Raw genomic sequence first — 13,606 nt, forward strand, 5'->3', positions numbered from 1 at the left:
CCTTCCCTTTACTTCATTCGCCCTCGACGTTCTTTCCCTCTCTCCATCGTCAGACGCGCGTTCCCCACCCCATCAAAAAACGGGTTCCCCTACTCTGCCGCCTGACGAACGAGTTTCCCCCTCCTCTACGCCGGGCGAACGAGTTTTCCCACTCCACGTGGCAAACACGTTTCATCGTATCTGCTTGTGATATGCTACAGGATCCTTGGGCTTTTGTTTATCGCACATTTTGGGCTAATTTTTTTTTCATTTTTATCTTTTCTTTTATAAAAACCAGATTTGAATTGGCAAGAGAGCGGCAAATAATTACAATTTAGTGTTAAAACTGACTTCTATTGTAATTATATTTGCTTATATTAAATACAATTTATATTTTGGAAGTAAAATTTACAATTAGGTAAATACATTCCAATGAAATTTTAAATCTTAATTATTTGACTACTAACATGGTCCTTACTTCTGAAATTTTTAAAGATTTACGTTCAAATTTACAATATTAAATCAATAAAATATTTATTTTTTAAAGTTTTAAAACAATGGACATACATCAATTATTATTAAAAAAGTATAATGTAGTAGTAAAGAAAAAAAATCAAGTATCTTCAATAAAAAAAATATAGGATGTTAGAATTTATAAAAACGCTACTGAATCATAAAATATATAAAATTTATGATTTCTCTACATTTTTGGACAATTTTATAGAGAATTTAACTTTGAAGAACGATATTTGATATCCAATAGGAAAGTGTTATTAGGGACTTTAGCTAGAATTGCTTCTTTTCTCTAGGAAGCGAGTATTTTCATTGGCTCAGCTATCGTGAGCGATGGTGTATTTGGATGCATCTAATGCTGCGTTCTGTGTGTGGGAGCTATAGCTGCATGTGCTTAATGCTGGCCCTGCGTACAATGGAAGAATATTAGATATTAGAAATTATATTGGATATTAACAAGATGTAAGACATAAATGAGTTTTACGAAACACAACATAACTTATTATTTGACTATTTACTGAGAAAATTATGAACTCATTGCACATAAAATGGAGCATAAGATGGCTGGACCAATGAGCATCTAGTATAAAATCTATATTGATTTATATAAGATGCTCATTGGTCCAAACAGTTTAAGCTACGCCTATGCAACTTATTTTATGCGATGTGCGAAAGGTTTGAAGTTTTGTTGAAACCGTGTTCATAGTACGGATATATTATATTCAAGAAATTTTTGAAATTTGTTGATATGATTAATCAACGCTTTGAATTGACATTATAATTTTTGTATATCTCATATAAAATAAACAATAGTACGAGCAAAAGGTTCTAGCCGATTTGTTAAATAGTTTGAGGCCGTATAATCAAGAAGCAATAAGCATACCTTGCCTGCACCGGACGTAACAGAGACGTGCTGTTGATCACAAGTCGCAGAAAATATGATACGTCTTGTGCACGTCGCTGCGACGTAACTAAATAATTTGAATGTTTTAATTAATTAGCTATTTGTTGAATTTTCTTTTGTATTATGACTTATATTTTAAAGATAAATAACATTTCATTTTTTAAAAATGATGTTTTTCATTTAATGTAATTAAATTTAATACGTAATTGTGAAAACGTTACGTAGAGTAATGTACAGTTGGGAAATACTATCGCGGTATCCGGCTATCCGGTAAAAATCACTATCCGATGCATCTCTCATAATAATTTCCTTAATCATGCAATTATAGTCACAAATACTTTTTTCTCTGCGTATATAGTACACGAAACCGTCACTAAATGGTTGTTATGGCGTTTTCTCGTAAGAAAGAAAACACGTAAATGGTATAAAAGGCGGAGCATTATAAGATTTTTCACCGATGTTCTATTAGAGTAGAATAATTTTTCTGATGAATTCCCTTGAAAATGAAATCAAGTGGAAAATGTTTTAATTTACTATATGATTAAAACTAACCTTTTTAAACTTCCAATATTTGGAACCATTATAAACATAATAGATGTAACCATACATAAAAAGTAGAATATTATAATTCAGAATTACTATAATTTATAGATCGCACCCAAAACCACTATAAATTAAAGTTGAATTATGGTAATTGCAATCATTCTCTTCTCTCAGTGTAAAACTATTATACATTTTATCTAGCAAGTATTTTACGTACATAATGCAGTAAAAACCAATCTTAATTTTTCAAAATTCGTCTATAATTTTCAGGTCACAATTAGTGCATAAGTCACAAAATACACGTCATTACAATGTCGCTGTTACCAGAAATGGGGATGTTAGTTACGTCTCAGCGACGTCTCAATTACGTTTCAAACACCAGTTGAGACCTCGCTGAGACGTAACATGCGACGAGTTAGCACGTCACAGCGACGTGCTTGTTACGTTTGGTGCAGGCAGGGTACAGATACACGTGGTCTTGATTTTTCGTTTATAAAATATTAATTTAATGAGTTTATTAATGGGATGACTAACATCGACGTTCTCGATAATATTGTATCCACGGTAGTATTAAATTATTAGAACAAATAAAAAGGTAATTAAAATATTACAAAATTTTAGTACTTAATCTTTAACCTAAGATACTCCAAAATCAGGAAAATAATTTCTTATTGATATAAAAATTAATTTAAAATAATTTAAAAATATAATATTGGAATAATAAAATTTTATAACAGAAATTTGTATACATCAAGTACAAAATAAAAATTTGCACAAAACTTAAAAAATTTTATAGAAATCTGTTTTAAGAATTTTTTTTAAATTTTAGTGGAAAAAATAAAGTCGATAATAAGGCTGTTCTACAATGAGTTGAAAACGCTTCGTCGCCAGTTGCAAAGAATGGCAACTAACGCTATTTCCGGTGGCAAGAGAGTGTCACTGTAGCCAAACGAGAGTTGGCCAATTTTTAACTTTGGCGATAGCAACTAGCACCACCTTAATCCTAAAAAGTGAATTAAAAGAGCGTGGCGGAGCGTGGCGAGAATTACGATAAATGTGATTGGTGGTAGGACAATTTTCGATAGTGATCAGGGGGTCAATTCTATATTATTTACCTTGGTGAAAATTACAAAAGTGAGTAATTCACTAAAATATTTGTAATTTCATTGGTCAAAAGCTAGTGAATTGCTCACTTTTGTAATTTTTACTCAACTTATGTGATACAGAATCGACTTCCAGAACTTGCACTGGTAGTACACAGTTTCAAAATTCTGCTACAGACTGTATGTATGTACACCCAAGGACTTTGATTCTGTCCATGGGGAAATTTTCCAAACTGAGAAGTCACCACTTTCTACATACTCGCAGTTTATGATTAATGAAATTACTAGAGCTTATTGGTCGTTACGTTAATCATGAACTGTAAGTATGTAGAAAGATAGCGATTTCTCAGTTTGGAAAATTTCCCCATGGACAGAATCAAAGTCCTTGGGTGTACAGTGCGTTGCATTGATGGGATACCAATTTTAAAGACCACGTTTCTTTCTTAGTTATTTTTACGTTCATGACCAAATGCTGCCGTCAACGATCACCGCAGCATTCAGTCATAAACATAAAAATAAGAAAGAAACGTGGTCCCTAAAACCGTAATCACACTACAGGTTGCGAGCTCGGTTGCGATTAGGGTTACTGTTGAGTGTTGGAAATCAACCAATCAGAGAGAAGCAGTTTGCCGGTTAGGTTGCAGGTTACAATTTAGATCCGAGTCTATTTTTCAAACTTGAGGTTGTAACAGTAGCCAATAAGATTGCGAGAATCACAAGTCTAAATTATAACCTAACTTAACTGCGTACTGCTTCGTCTGCTTCGCACGTTATATAACCTAATCGTCTTGTGGTTCTGCTTTGTTTACGTACCGGCTTGGTTAATCAAGAATTATTGCCTATAGTGTGATTGATCAATGTTGAAAAAAAACTGTGAATTGTAATCCCAATCGCAACCGAGCTTGCAACCTGTATGTAGTGTGATTGATCAACCTTAAATTGTTAACCGTAACCCCAACTGCAACCAAGCTTGCAACCTGTAGTGTGATTACACCTTAAAATCGGTACCCCAGGCATCAATGCAATGCACTGTACACCCATAGAATTTGATTCTGTCCATAGGGAAATTTTCCAAACTAAGAAGTCGCTATCTTTCTACATACTTACAGTTTATGATTAATGTAACGACCAATAAAATCTAGTCGTTACATTAATCATAAACTGCGAGTATATAGAAAGTGGTGACTTCTCAATTTAGAAAATTTCCCTATGAACAGAATCAAATTCCATGGGTGTATGTATACCCAAGGACTTTGATTCTGTCCATGGGGAAATTTTTCAAACTGAGAAGTCACCACTTTCTACATACTCGCAGTTCATGATTAATGAAACTAGAGCTTATTGGTCGTTACGTTAATCATGAACTGTAAGTATGTAGAAAGATAGCGACTTCTCAGTTTAGAAAATTTCCCCATGGATAGAATCAAATTCCGTGGGTGTACCTGCTTACTACCATTGCGAGCTTTGATTGGCTTTCTGCTTTCTACTTTTCCGCCAAGCCGTTTGATTTCTGTTCCTGAACTCTCTAAATAAGTGTACACCCAAGGACTTTGATTCTGTCCATGGGGAAATTTTTCAAACTGAGAAGTCACCACTTTCTACATACTCACAGTTCATGATTAATGAAACGAATAGAGCTTATTGGTCATTACGTTAATCATGAACTGTAAGTATGTAGAAAGATAGTGACTTCTCAGTAGAGAAAATTTCCCCATGGACAGAATCAAAGTCCTTGGGTGTACAGTCATGTTCATTATAGTTGCGACACTTTTTCTTAAATGCGTTTCTGAACACCCAACTATAACGAGAGCTGAGGACATGATAGGTTCTTACTTGTGGATCCAGCCAATTACGTTCGCCGCTCGATGAGTAAGGCTACATTCCAAAAACCATCAAAGAAAAAGTGCCGCAACTATAATGAACATGACTGTACAGTCGTGTTCATTATAGTTGCGACATTTTTTCTTAGATGCGTCTCTGAACACGCAACTATAACAAAAGCTGAGAACATGATTGGTTCTTACTTGTGGATCCAACCAATTACGGTCGCCGCTCGATGAGCAAGGCTACATTCCAAAAACCATCGAAAAAAAAGTGTCGCAACTATAATGAACACGACTGTACACTTAAAATAAAATAGATAGATGTTTCAAAGGCTGTGTTCGGTTTTTACTGGCAGTACTGAAAATTTATAGTTCACGTCACATATACTATACATTTTCAATGCTGGCAGTTAATATCGGAACACAGCCAAAGTTAGCGAAAGCAAGAAGGAACGTTCTAGTGCAGTCTAGTGCAGGAATAGAAAACAAGCCTATAGTGTGAATTTTCTCTTAGAACTGCAGAATGACTCCACAGATAAGAACCAATTACGTTTGTCGTTTGATGAGCAAATCTACATTCCAAAAACCATCGAAGAAAATGTGTTGCACTGAAGTGAAACTAGCCGTTTGTGTTCTGTTTCTGAATTCCCTGAATTAGTGTGCACTTAAAGTGAAATAGATATATATTTGAAAGTTAGTAAAAACAAGAAGGAACGTTCCAGTGCAGTCTAGTGCAAGAATAGAAAACAAGCCTTAGTATCGTGGTTTTCGGTAACACAGAAAAAGTGGGGCCCACTTGAAAGTGGGAGTTGAAATGACCAATCAGAATGCCTTGATGTAAGTTGGTAAGAATGAGTATCTGCTCACTATTTTCGTATGGTAGCATTATCTGTGTGTAGACCGGGACTTACCAGTTTAGCTTTGCTGTAGTGTTCGGGGTATTCGTGAGCTTAGTCTAATAAATATATACATTATTGTGCACGAAACATTTGCATTAACATTACGATTTTTAAAAAGTTACTCTTATACAATTCAGCAATATCTTTTCAAGATTGATCAAAACGATCCATCAGCCTAAGAAAAGTTTGTGAAACTTTTACTGCAAAAATTTATACAGGTTAGAATTCTTTAAAAAGAATATATATTTTTCTTATAAAATATTATAAAACGTTATTGTCTTCGAGTGGAATATTGTGAACTGAGCTATGTAACATCAAAATTCTCACGGCTTTGATATAAAGTCAAGGTTCATCGTGTACAGATTCGCGAAAAATCGAGAGCACAGTGAGCCACGTGGCCAGAGTAATTCGTTATTGTTAGTAGCTCATGGCTTAGTTTGCAGCTTGCTGCACGTGGGCTTGCAGCTCACAGATTGTAATTCGTGGCTCATCATTCCCGTCCATTATCGATAAATAGATCGCGAATTAATAACCCGGCAGAATATATTACTGTATTCTCCATTATACAAACATCGAACATAAATCCATTATTAATTTGAGACATTACTAATTTCAGACATTACGCCATACATATATCAAGATACTAATTACTATCAAGAAAAATGATTTTACCTAATAATATCGAGGAATGGGTGGATTTCATTCTGATGCTATTAGGACCAAGGAGCATTAACAGTTTACGTACAAGTAAAGTAATTTATATTAAAGACATAATGTTTTATTTATTATTCTCTTAATTGTATAAGCTTTAAAAATGGCAAGTGTTATGCCTATTATATTTTTTAACAATAAATAAATTTATAAGAAATGACATAATATGATAAAAAAAACACAATATAGTATTAAAATTTACTACAACTTTTAATAAGAATATCATATCGAAGATTATAAAATTAATGTTGTAAAACATTATGCATGAAATGTTAAAAGATAAGAATAAATAAATAAATATATATATATATACATATATATATATATATATATACACACACATATATATATATATATATATATATATATATATATATATAGACAGAATTACATAACTCTTTTCTTTTCGTTTCATTTAGAAACTTGTTATAATTTAATGATATTAGTGATTATTAATGATATTAGAGTAATTAAATTATTTTCTTTATATCATCTTTATTTAACAATTAATAAATTGAAAAATTTATTGTAAAGTTATTTCTTATATATAAATTATTTAGCTTTATTTATAATCAACAGATAAATTTATCATAACAAGTTTTTCTATTTAACAAAATTAATTTATTAACAATGGATATAATTATTTACTAATTACAAATTATATTTTTCAGAAAATAAGACATCTCCAACGAATACTTCATCAACAATTACTTCAAATAATACAATAAATTTAGATCCGAAGAGTAAAATTGAATATTGTATATATATAATATCGTTATTAATTTCTGCTTTGTTTGTTTTTTTAATTTTGCTCGCTATTATTGGATTTTACATACTCTTAACGCTAATTATGTGGAATTTTACCAATTGGTGCTACAGACTATTAGGGGCAGACGAACACTGGATCCACTGCATACGCTGGATGAACTGGATACACTGGATACGCCTTACGATTTACTATTCTAAAAGTCGATAAATAATGTCGTTTGAATCAGTCATATGACATACATTGTAGAGCTCATTAGAGACCTGTCTCTCTAATGTACAAGCCCCCTTTTTTTTAATGCATTTTTCATGTATAAATATTCATGGCTGTTCGAGCGTGGCTGAATAAAGATTATTCTTATATCTTTATCAAATCAATTGCTTCTTGTTGTGAACCCCTTTTTACTAGAGACCCTATATCAGAGTCTGGACACGACGCGATTTGGGCATAATCGCGAGAGAGAAAGAAATACACTTCTCCTTAGAACATATAGACATGGAAGGAGAATGCCTATTGTTCTCGAAAGAAAAATATATCCAGAGGAAGTGAGAAAAAAAATTATAGTTACCTCTCTTGTGAGTAACTGCTTGACAGTGCGCATGTGTAGCTTACGTTTGCTTGGCCGGTTTTATCCATGAAAATAGGTTAGGATTCTTTAAGGTTCTAAAGTTGTTAAACGTACTCTTTCGCGAACTGTCAAAAGTTAAACAATGGGCTTATATTACATTTTATGTGGTAAAAAAGACAAAAATATCTACGTATATCTACATCTACAGATACGATGCTTGCATGCGTCAAATTGGCGCGCATGCGCATTTTCGAGCAGTTACAAGAAAGAGGCAACCATGATTTTTTTTTCTCATTTCCTCCGGACACAGTCTGCTATTCTGCTTCCATGTCTATATGTTCTAAGCACTTCTCTCTCTCTCTCTCTCTCTCTCTCTCTCTTTCTAACTTATTCTTGACGTGTCTAACCTCAACTTAAACGCGAAACCACGTTACACTATCGTTGTTGTTTTCTTATCGTGTACAAGAGTTTATTTTAAAAATTATTTAAAATGGGCGGCTGTGTAGCCCCATTTTGCAATAATTCAAGAGCCAAAGAATACGTCATGAAAATTTACATAAATGTACATAAAACAAATTAACAATAATAGTTATGATAATAATGATAGCGAATATTTATCAGGCTTAAATTTTTATCAGAAGAAAAACAAACGAATAAAGGAAACATTGATATAAATAATAATAGCACAAGTAAAAGCGCAATTCCGCCTTTTAATAAACATTAATAAGTTTATTAAATTTAGAATTAAATAGTTTATATAACATTGCCGGGTACCTCATATAATCTATTTCAAAACATGCAAACTGTGTAATAAATATTTAAAATCAGTTGGCTCAAAAACTCTAATATTATATTTATTTACAAAATTCGTACAATTAAAATGTTATAAAAATAATTGTTTATTTTTTCTAAATATTAAAACTTTTGTAATCTTTTTTAAGTTTGAACAAATGTTTTGACATTATTCTAAATATTTTAATAACATTACAGATATTAGTTTCAAAAATTTTTTAATTAAAAAATGTAGTAAAATTACAGCCAACCATATTTTACCATGTCACAACTTATATACAAATTATACATATAATTAAGAGGTTTGTAACATTTAGATTAGAGATTTTTAATAAAAAAAAATGCAATAAAATGTAAAAAATATGGTAGTAAGACGATGGCAATGCATACTTTATTTAAATAAAATATATTGTATTACATTATAAAAAAAATTGTTATTTATTTCTTTTCTATACTCGCTTTTGCTGTAGCATCTAAACATAATACAAATATTTGAATTCAAATACAGGTGGGAGTTGGCCAGAACTGAAGAACCAATCAAAAGTGATTATCTCGTGTTCAGATCTGATATAGGCCTAGTTTACACCGAGCACTTGATACGCGTACTAACTAGTAATTTTCTATTAAATTATCTTAATTTCGGCAATAAATTTAAAGAATAATAACTAAGCTGGTACAATATGAATTAAAATAATTAAATATATGAATTATGTATATATACGCGCATCGTCGAAAGTAAGATAATTTAATAGAAAGTTACGAGTTAGTACGCGTATCAAGTACTCGGTGTAAACTAGGCCATATTGTACCAGCTTGATATAGTATTCTTTAAATTTATTGCCGAAATTATAATAATTTAATTAATAAAAAATTACTAGTTAGTTCGTGTATCAAGTACTCGGTGTAAACTAGGCCATAGGGTTTCTACTTTGTACAGTCGTGTTCATTATAGTTGCGACACTTTTTCTTCGATGGTTTTTGGAATGTAGCTTTGCTCATCGAGCGGCAAACGTAATTGGTTGGATTCACAAGTAAGAACCAATCATGTTCTCAGTTCTTGTTATAGTTGCGCGTTCACAAACGCATCTAAAAAAAGTGTCGCAACTATAATGAACACGACTGTACAGTCTAGAGTCCTATATAAAGAGAGAAGCGACATTGATGTCCAAAGCTCTGATGGGTAATATGATTGATACTTGATTGGCTAAGTGAGCAGCCATATTGTGACCATAGCTGTTTGCAGAATGATACGAATGGTGTTTGATGACGTTAGAGCGATCTCAAAATGGCGGTGGAGGACTCAATTGGATACTGAAGGTTGTGATGGGGGTTCGATGTCGCTTCTCTCTTTATATAGGACTCTAGTACAGTCGTGTTCATTATAGTTGCGACACTTTTTCTTAGATGCGTCTCTGAACACGCAACTATAGCAAGAGCTGAGAACATGATTGGTTCTTACTTGTGGATCCAACCAATTACGTTCGCCGTTTGATGAGCAAGGCTACATTCCAAAAACCATCGAAGAAAAAGTGTCGCAACTATAATGAACACGACTGTACACCCAAGGCTGCGTTCAGATTCCTTACCCGGGTCACCATGATGTTTTATCTTTGTTGTTTACCAAATGTTAAACAAGGATAGATGATGTCTGGGTGCACCCTGGTGGGGAATCTGTACGCAGCCCAAGGGGGTTAATCATGAAACTTTTTCCCTAGGGCGGAAACGTGAAAATCTTTACCATTGAAGTTAATAGAGAAATTTTTTACTTTTCACGTTTCCGCCTTAGGGAAAAAGTTTCATGATCGACCCCAAAGACTTTGAGGGTGGCGTCCCATGGCATAGATATTTCGCGTAACGCGTATCGCGTAACCAATCAACTTTATAAGAAGGCTCAACAAAAGACTCAGAACGCTTCTGATTGGTTACGCATTACGCGTTACGCGGAAAATATCAGTCCATGGGACTTTAGCCTGATTCTGTCCATGGGGAAATTTTCCAAACTGAGAAGTCACTACTTTCTATATACTCGCAGTTTATGATAAATGAAACGACTAGAGCTTAAAGACCGTGCACATGAAACGCATAACATAACATAAGCACAACACAAGACCGATGGACCAATGAGCATTCAGCATAAAGTCGCCATATTAATTTACATATAATTAATTTCCATTAGTCCAGAGGCCTTATGCTCTGTTATGCATTTTATGTGCGACGGCCGCAATAAAGGGCCTCGCACATAAAATGCATAACATAACATAAGCACAACATAAGACCGATGGACCAATGAGCATCCAGTATAAAGTCGCCATATTGAGTTACATAACATTTTCATTGGTCCGTCGGTCTTATGTTGTGCTTATGTTATGTTATGCATTTCATGTGCGAGGCCCTTAATAGCTGAGAAGAGCCTTATTGGTCGTTACATTAATCATAAACTGTAAGTATGTAGAAACATAGCAACTTTTCAGTTTGGAAAATTTTCCCATGGACATAATCAAATTCCATGGGTGTACATTCCAAAAACCATCGAAGAAAATGTGTTGCACGGAAGTGAAACTAGTATCGTAGTTACCGGTTAAACAGAAAAAGTGGGGCCCACTTGGGCTGCGTTCAGATGTCCCACCCGGTACACAGACATTATTCTATTCTTGTTTAACATTTGGTAAACAACGAAGATAAAACGACATCTGGGTGCACCCGAGTGGGGAATCTGAACGCAGCCTTGAAAGTGGGAGCCACTTGAAAGTGGGAGTTGATATGACCAATCAGAATGCCTTGATGTAAGTTGGTAAGAATGAATATCTGTTCACTATTTTCGTATGGTAGCATTCCGTTTGTTTTCTGTTCCTGAACTCCCTGAATTAGTGTAAACTTACCGTTTGTTTTCTGTTCCTAAACTCTCTAAATAAGTGTACACTTAAAATGAAATAGATAGATGTTTCAAAGTTAGCGAAAGCAAGAAGGAACGTTCCAGTGCAGTCTAGTGCAGGAATAGAAAACAAGCCTTTAAAATGAAATAGATATATGTTTAAAAGTTAGCGAAAGCAAGAAGGAACGTTCCAGTGCAGTCTAGTGCAGGAATAGAAAACAAGCCTAAGGCTTGTTTTTTATTCCTGCACTAAACTACACTGGAACGTTCCTTCTTGCTTTCACTAACTTTCAAATATATATCTATTTCATTTTAAGTGCACACTAATTCAGGGAGTTCAGGAACAGAAAACAAACGGCTATTATCTGTGTGTAGACCGGGACTTACCAGTTTAGCTTTGCTGTAGTGTTCGGGGTATTCGTGAGCTTAGTCTAATAAATATATACATTATTGTGTACGAAACATTTGCATTAACATTACGATTTTTAAAAAGTTACTCTTATACAATTCAGCAATATCTTTTCAAGATTGATCAAAACGATCCATCAGCCTAAGAAAAGTTTGTGAAACTTTTACTGCAAAAATTATACAGGTTAGAATTCTTTAAAAAGAATATATTTTTCTTATAAAATATTATAAAACGTTATTGTCTTCGAGTGGAATATTGTGAACTGAGCTATGTAACATCAAAATTCTCACGGCTTTGATATAAAGTCAAGGTTCATCGTGTACAGATTCGCGAAAAATCGAGAGCACAGTGAGCCACGTGGCCAGAGTAATTCGTTATTGTTAGTAGCTCATGGCTTAGTTTGCAGCTTGCTGCACGTGGGCTTGCAGCTCACAGATTGTAATTTGTGGCTCATCATTCCCGTCCATTATCGATAAATAGATCGCGAATTAATAACCCGGCAAAATATATTATTGTATTCGCTATTATACAAACATTGAAAGTAAATCCACTATTAATTTGAGACGTTACTAATTTCAGACATTAAGCCATACATATATCAAGATACTAATTACTATCAAGAAAAATGACTTTACCTAACAATATTGGTGACTGGGTGGAATTCATTCTCTTGCTATTAGAAATATGTATCTTTTTCTTCGCAAATGACAAAGTTTATACATGTATAAATGGTAAATATACCGGTATAGTAATTCATATTTAAAAAAATAATGCTTTATTTATTATTCTCTTAATTGTACAAGCTTCAAAAATGGCAAGTAGTATGCCTATTAATCCTATTATATTTTTTAACACTAGATAAATTTATAAGAAATGAATGTGATAAAAAATATTATAATATTAAAATTTACTACAACTTTTAATAAGAATACCATATCAAAGATTATAAAATTAATATTGTAAAATATTTATGCATGAAATGTTAAAAGACAAGAATAAATATATATAGACAGAATTATATAACTCTTTTCCCTTAGTTTCATTTAGAAACTTTTTATATTATAATTAATTATATTATAATTAAATTATTTTCTTTATATCGTGTTTACTTAACAATTAATAAATTAAAAAATTTATTGTAAAGTTATTTTTTCTATATAAATAATTTAACTTTATTTAGAATCAACTGATAAATTTATTATAACAAATTTTTCTATTTAACAAAATTAATTCATTAACAATAGATATAATTATGTACTAATTACAAATTATATTTTTCAGAAAATATGACATCACCAACAAATACTTCATCAACAATTACTTCAGATAGATACAGCAATACAACAAATTTAGATCAGAAAAGTATAATTAAATATTTGGAACTGTTACAAATTACTGATTCGTCTGATTGTTTAATTTTGCTCTCTACACGTATTGGATTTTGTGTGCTCATAATGGTATTTGAATGGAAATATTTAAGACAGTTTGGCGTCTAGATAGCAGTAGAGATGCACCGCCGGATACGCTGGATACGTCGAATATGTTGGATACGCCGTATTAGTATTTTAAAAGTCGATAAATAATGTCGTTTGAATCAGTCAGATGACGTATGCTGTCTTTCTAATGTGCATTTCCCCCCTTTTTAATATATGTATTTTTCATGTATAAATATTTATTGCTGTTTGAGCGTGGCTGAATAAAGATTATTTTTTATCTCTATCAAA

General features: G+C 32.7%; 2 long non-coding RNA genes across 2 annotated transcripts; both read left to right on the plus strand.

Moving 5' to 3' along the window:
* Nucleotides 1–5,677: 5,677 nt before the first annotated feature.
* On the plus strand, nucleotides 5,678–7,618 carry LOC113006239. Its single transcript, XR_005575628.1, has 3 exons — nucleotides 5,678–5,982; nucleotides 6,381–6,511; nucleotides 7,147–7,618. It is a non-coding gene; the product is annotated as an uncharacterized LOC113006239 (long non-coding RNA).
* Nucleotides 7,619–11,733: 4,115 nt separating this feature from the next.
* On the plus strand, nucleotides 11,734–13,606 carry LOC105197835. The gene is made up of 3 exons (XR_850844.3): nucleotides 11,734–12,065; nucleotides 12,462–12,613; nucleotides 13,164–13,606. It is a non-coding gene; the product is annotated as an uncharacterized LOC105197835 (long non-coding RNA).

Source organism: Solenopsis invicta, chromosome 10 (genome assembly GCF_016802725.1).
Source record: "Solenopsis invicta isolate M01_SB chromosome 10, UNIL_Sinv_3.0, whole genome shotgun sequence".
NCBI classification, from domain to species: domain Eukaryota; kingdom Metazoa; phylum Arthropoda; class Insecta; order Hymenoptera; family Formicidae; genus Solenopsis; species Solenopsis invicta.